The sequence below is a fragment of the Notamacropus eugenii genome, chromosome 4, assembly GCF_028372415.1.
Source record: "Notamacropus eugenii isolate mMacEug1 chromosome 4, mMacEug1.pri_v2, whole genome shotgun sequence".
In the NCBI taxonomy this organism is placed as follows: domain Eukaryota; kingdom Metazoa; phylum Chordata; class Mammalia; order Diprotodontia; family Macropodidae; genus Notamacropus; species Notamacropus eugenii.
Genome location: NC_092875.1, coordinates 35560954 through 35567894, shown reverse-complemented (window position 1 = coordinate 35567894; position 6941 = coordinate 35560954).

The window sequence follows — 6941 nt, the reverse complement described above, 5'->3', positions numbered from 1 at the left end:
GTACAGAAGAAAAGCAAATGCTTTCAATGCCCCCATTCTGTCAGAGGACAAGGCGAGGGGGCTTCGCTGGGCTGGCCCAAGAGGAGAACCAGGGTCTGAGGAAAGGGCGCCGGGCTGGGCGAGAGCACGTGGGCGACTAAAGTCACTTAAGAACCTCCTTTTTGTCTGCCTCTGGCTCTCCTTGTCTTTCTCTGTCCTTTCCTCCCCTTTTCTTTTTCTTCACTCTTTTCCTTCCCTTTCTTTCCCTTTATTACACTCTTTTACTCTTTCTTTTTTCCCTCTTCTCCCCTCTCCTCTATTCCCCTCTTTTTGCTCCCTCTCCTTCCCACTTTTGCCCCCTCTTTTAGTCGGCTTCTCATCTCCTTTCCCCCCTCCTCCTCCTCCTTCCTCTCTGTCTCTCTGTCTCTTGTCTCTCCCCCCCCTTTCCCTTCTTCCTTCCCCGCTTCCCTTCTCCTCTGATTCTCCCTTTTTTCCCTTTGCATTTCTGTTTCTTTTCCCTCCTTTCCTCAATCTTTCTCTCCCTTCCTCCATCCCCTCTTTTCTCCTCTCAGTAACCCACTCCTGCAAACTGCCCATGGGGCAAAGACACCTCATTATTTCCCAGAGTGAGGCAGAATTCCAAGAAGGGTCCCAAGTGTCCCTTGCCCCCCTGGAGATAATAAATAAAGAGTTGCTGAATTCACCTCATTCTAAGGAAAGAGAAGTGAAATTCTCTTGTTCCTTCACTCTCTATCCTAAAAATCCCCACTGTTCTCAGACACAGCCTGGGATGAGTCTGGGCTAAGGAGGATGGGGGAGGAGGGAGAAACGAGGAGGGAGGAAGACTTATTTGCAGAAAGCAAAAAAGATAGGGCAATGAAGATTCATTTTCGGAAAAAAACCAAATACAGTGGCATTCATTTTCTGACCAGGAAACTGCAGTGTTTATATTTGTACAATATAATCTGGGTATATGTCTCCCTTGTCTTTAAAGCTTGGAGGTTAAGGGGTTGCAGCCAGGCCCAACCTCACCACCAACTGGCACCAAGAAAGAATCACTTGCCTTTTTCTCCAGTGTCTCATGGTCTTTCTCTGTTAAATGGGAACAATTTAACAGCCCCACAGCTAGCCGTTTTTTGCATGCCTTTTCCAAGGCATGCTGTTGTTTTTCAATAGAGGTTGTATGGGCCTTGCCCCAAACATTTCCAGTGTGCACAGCCGTGCACAGCTGGCTTGTTCTTGCAAGACAGCTCATGTCTGAATGTGATGAATTTAGCACTATACGTAGCAAGAAGCCCGTAATTTTTGTTGGATGGAGAACTGGGTGCAATCTACCAAATTACAAGGAGTCTTAACACTCTTCTGAGTTGGAGCCTCCCAAGCCTGCCAAGGTCACCACATAGGCTTGGCGCATTTTGAAGTTGGTCTGGTTGTGTAACTCACCTGCAGAGAAAGTTTCTTGTGCTCCCTTTGCACGTGGAGAATTTGATTAACTAGGTGAGGAACTCAAGATAGATACTACCTTAATGGTGAGAAAACCTGAGGCTGCTGTTCTTGGCTGGGGGACAGAGGAGAGGGACACTCATTGTTTGACATTTTTATGCCAGAACCAACCATGACAGGAAAAAGACAAAGATTCGATACAGTCTTGAATTTTAAAAAAATTAATTGACATCTCTTACTTTTTCATAATCTCCTTTCTGGACCTATCCTACCTCAGACACTTGCTAACTGTATGACTCTGAGCAAGTCACTCTGTCTGCCTCAGTTTTCTCATCTATAAAATGGAAATAATAGTACCCACCCTTAAAGGCTGTGAGAATTCAAATGAGATAACATTTGTAAGCATGTTATGTGAATACAGTGTACCTAGCTTAGCAAAGTGTTTTTTCTTTGCATCTGATTCTCATAATAACCCTGGGAGATAGGTGCTATTATTATCCCCATTTTTACATTAAGAGTCTGAGGTCAAATTTGAACTCAGGTCTTCCTGACTCTAGGCCCAGCACTCTACCTACTGCTTCTCACAGAAGAGAGTAGGGACTATTTATTTGTCTTAGTATCTTAGGATTGTTCTGATCACTGAATGAGAATAACATAGATAGAGTTCTCTGCAGTCCTTAACATGCTTTATAAATGTGATTACTTTTATATTATTATCACTTATTATCATATTAGCTGTTACTGATCTTTGGTGCTGTTGTTGCAAGAGAGAATATTTGAAAGAAATGGACCACTGGCTGGGTTTTGGACATTATTCTACTGTCTGCAGCTTTTCCTGGGGATTTGCCCTGTAACAGTTTGAGATACATTGATACTCTAACCACCTTCTCATCTCACGTGTCCAGGATCGGGATTGGTGGAGTCTCTGAAATGCTTTCTACAAATCCTTCCATCTGTCCACAGGATGGCTCCTGTTCAGCCTCCTGGGAAGAGACATTAATATTTCAGGGAGATTGTTGGAGCAAAGTACATGGCTGGAGTGAGAGGAAGTGAAGGGGTGTGTGTGTGTGTGTGTGTGTGTGTGTGTGTGTGTGTGTGTGTGTGTGTGTGTGTGTGTGTGTGTGTGTGTACTTGCTTGTATGTGAAGCAGACTTTAGAACTAATCCTTCCTTGAAATTTGCTACTTTCCCTGTGTGGTGAAATCTCCTCTTCTCTACTCCACCAATAATAGTATGTTAGGTTTACAAAGCATTTTATATGTGTTTTCTCATTTGATGCTATCACCACAAGGCAGGTGATAGCATTATTCCCACTTTACAGATGAGGAAACTGAGGCAAACACAGGTCAAGTGATTTACCAGGGTCATACAATTAGTAAGTGTCTGAGGGAAGATTAAAACTCAGGTTTCTTAACTTCAAATCCCACACTGTAACTGCTGTATGGTTTAGTTGTCTCTCTGTTCTTTGTATAAACTAGCAGACATGGGAGGGTAGATTATGTTATGTAATGGTGGGCATAAGTCCTCCAAATTGCTTCAGTGGAGCTGCCTTCTTGAGCCAGGACTGAGCAGCTGTCTCCTCTGGATTCATTAGATATCACAGAACCATTGCCCGAGGCTGAGTGTCACTGTCCCACTGTGTCCCCCTTCTCCCAGAGCTGGAGTGTCTCTGTCACAACTAGTTAGCTCACTTGGTTAATATTCAGTGAGGAGGAGGCTGCTGGCTTGCCACCCCATAGCCAAACATTTTCCCTGAGCAGAGATGGCATCTTTGGCTAGTTAACTTGCATGTGTGTGTCCTTGAACATGAAAAGGGTGAGAGTGTGGCTGGTTGGGGACCAACTTTCCTCACTGCTAGAAGAAGTAGCATATCAAAGTATATATCCTGTTGGTGGTACTGGCTTCTCAACTGTGCAGGAGGGATGCTTAGTGGGTCAGTCCATAAGCATTTCAAAACTGAGAGGGGGTGGTATTTGCATCTGGGACAGGGAAGGATACTAGGAAAGGCCTCTTGCAGAATGGAAGATTTAAAGTGTCTTTGAGCTGTGGCAGTCCCAAGATTGCCTTCAGGAACATAGTGAAGAAGGCCAAGAAACTGTCCAAGCCCTGCCTTGAGAGTCTCAGATTGTTTAGAAGATGTCCTATCTGAAAAAAAAATGGAAAAGAACCTGGGTTCAAATCCTGCCTTTGACCCTTAAGAATTATGTGAACTTGGGGAACATTTTGCCTTCTCTGTTCCTCAGTTTCTTCCACTGTCAAATGAGGGAGGGTTTAAGACTCCTTTCAGCTCTAGAGCTAGGATCCTATGATCTTAGAAAATCCTTACGAGATCAAGATCTACTAAGGAATTATAGATTAGGCCAGAACTGTTGAGCTAGAAAGGACCTGGGAGATAATCTGGTCTAGTTCCTCATTTTCCAGAACGGGAAACTGAAGCCAAGAGAAGTAAACTGACTTACTTAAGGCACCTTAGAAATTATTAACAAAGCCAGAATCTGGACCCAGCTTCTTTGACTCCAAATTCCATGCTTTTCTACCCTAACAGTTTTGTCTATCAATATTCTATGCTTGCAAGTGTCCCCGATCTCCCATAAACTCTGCCTAAAAAAAAGGTCTACCCAATGTACTGAAGGATCTTCTCAGTCTCTTTTAATGTGTCAAGGATCTCAGTGCAGATCTTAGGCTTTTTATGTGCTATTTACTCTCCCTACATGACCAGGCACCACCCTGCCCGCATGCCCCACCTCCTTTTTCGGTTTCTCATGGCTTTAGTGAGGATTCTATGCCACTTTTCATTGCTGGCAACCTACTCAAATATGTAACTCACTTTAAAATTCTTTATTGAAATCTTCCACCTTTATAAAACCTATCTTTCTCTAATGTGTTTTCCTCATAAAAACCCAATCATAAGGATAAACAAGAAAATGACGGGGGAAAAACAATTGAGCAAAACTAGTTTATCTATCCATTCTGACATCATATGCAAATTTTAGAGGTAGATAGGAGCCACATTGGACAGAGCCCCGGGCCTGGAGTCAGGAAGACTTGAGTCAGACCCTTTCTACCTGGGTGACTTTGGACAAGTCATGTAACCTTTGTCTGCCTCAGTTTCTTCAACTGTAAAGTTGGGATAATAATAACCCCTACCTCCCAGAGTTGTTGTGAAGATCTTGTGAGATAATATTTGTAAAGTGCACATAGTAGGTATTTAATAAATGCTTGTTTTCTTCCTTTCTGTATGGAGAAGTAGAGAAGGATGTGCCTTTTCATAACCCTTCATAGGGGCCAGGCTTAGTTACAATTTTGCAGCATTCTATGTCAATTATTTTGTTATTTTTCTTTGCATTTCCAGTGTTGCGGTTATTGTATATATTGTTTTTCTAGATCTACTTCTTCCACTCTACATTATTTCCTATTAGTCTTCCCATACTGCTGTGTTTTTTTCCTAGTCTTTATTTCTGACATCCTAGCTCACCTACATAGCCTGCTTTGAAAAGACTTTGCTTCATCACATTAATAGCAGAATATTATTCACCCCATTTTATAGATTCAATGCAGTTAAATTCAACGGATATTTAATAAGTGCCTATTCTGTGCTGGACATGGTGCTTGCCACTGAGGATATAAATATGAGAGTGAGACAGGCCTTCCCTGATGTCAAGAAACTTGCATTCTTCTGGGTGAGGCAGTTCATGTACACAGATACATAAATACAAGGTAATTGGAGGAGGGAGAGAGAGCACTTAACCATTGGTGGGGTGGGGTTGGGTTAGGAGTCTGTAAAAGAGTTTGGGAAAGACGTATTGTGAAATAAGTCATTCAGGTAGGTTGGACCACCTTGCAGAGGACCAGTGATGAAGCATGCTGTCTCTTCCTAAGAAAAAGGACTGAAGATGTAGAATAGGAGAGATGTCTTCAGAGATAGCCAACATTCAATTGGGAGTTTATTTTGCTTAATTATGCATATTTGTTATATAGATTTCCTTTTTTTTTTCTTTTTCCAACTGGGGAAAATGGCAGGAAGAAAGAGGGGGTATGGCAGTAAAAAAAAAAAATTTAAATAAAACGATAAAAAATACAGATAGGTTGGAACTAGACTGGGAAAAGTTTGCGATGCCAGCCTGCTGATTTTGTATTTTTATCCTAGAGGCAAAATGGAGCAAAGGGAGGTGCTTGAGCAACAGTCATACCTACTTAGGGAAATGCTAGGGCCAGCTCATATGACTCATAACAGCAGATGATTAAATTTTCAGTATGAGTTCAATTTTAATCCTTGGAAATCAGCATATACCACAAGATCAGGGCTTGATTTGTTGTTTTTCTGATTGTCTAGATTTAAGAAACTGATGGAGAAAATGTTATTAATACAAATTCAACTTAAAAGTGTATACATATACTTTTCTTCAGAGAACTGATTGTTAAACATTTACCAACATACTCTTTGGATCTATCTTTGGAAGATCTTTCTTGTTGTTGAGAGAAGAATGAATTGTTGAAGGTCAGTGTCCAGGAGACCAACAACAAAATGATATAGATAAGAAACCCAAAATATTAAGAGACTTGCCAAGGTCAAAATGCTAAAAAATGACAGAGACAGATCATAAATTCATATCTCCTTCCTAATGAACAATTTGATGCTTGACACAACATCTTGTTTTGCTTTAGAACACTGAGAAAAATAAAACCTTAAAATAGATTTTTTTTATAATGTTACATTTTATAATTTATAGATGGTTTAATAACTGTGTAATTTTTTGCTTCAGGGTTCTAACTTAAATTTTGTATTCTTTCAATTGCATATGGTATTTTTCATTTGTAACTAGATCATAGATATGAAGGTAGAAGGGACCTTAGAATGTTGGAGCTGGGAGGGACATGGGAACATAGAATGTTCTAAAACAGAATTTTAGAGCTTTAAAAAGGACTTTAGCAGGAGCAGACAAGGAAACTGAGGCTCAGAGAAATGAAATCTTACTTGAACTCACACAGTTAGTGGTACCACTGGGATTTTTAAATTTAAATTTTCATAGTTTATCATTTTTATTTTTCAAGTAATAAGTTTTAGAAAATTAATCTGACCCTCCCACTATCCTCCCCTAATTGTGCAAATTTAAAAATAAATTCCTTAATATATATGTACAGAGTCTGGCAAAATAAATTCCCATATTAACTGTGTCCAGAAATGTATATCTCATTGTACATTTTAGGTTTATCACCTCTTCTGTAAGGAGATGAGTGGTATATTTTATATTCATTCTATAGACTTGTGGTTTAATATTGCATTGATCAGAGTTCTAAAGCCTTTCAAAGTTGTACCTGTCTATAAGGCAATCATCTTATGAACTGACCTCCTTCTTCTGTTCACTTTGTTCTGCATCAGTTCATAATCATGAACATCATCTTGTCTTTTGGCACAAAAATGTTCCATTGTCTTTATTGTGTGTCACAATTTGTTTCGCCATTTCCCAGAGGATGACACTTTGCTAGTTTCCAAATTCTGACTACCATGAAAAGAGCTGC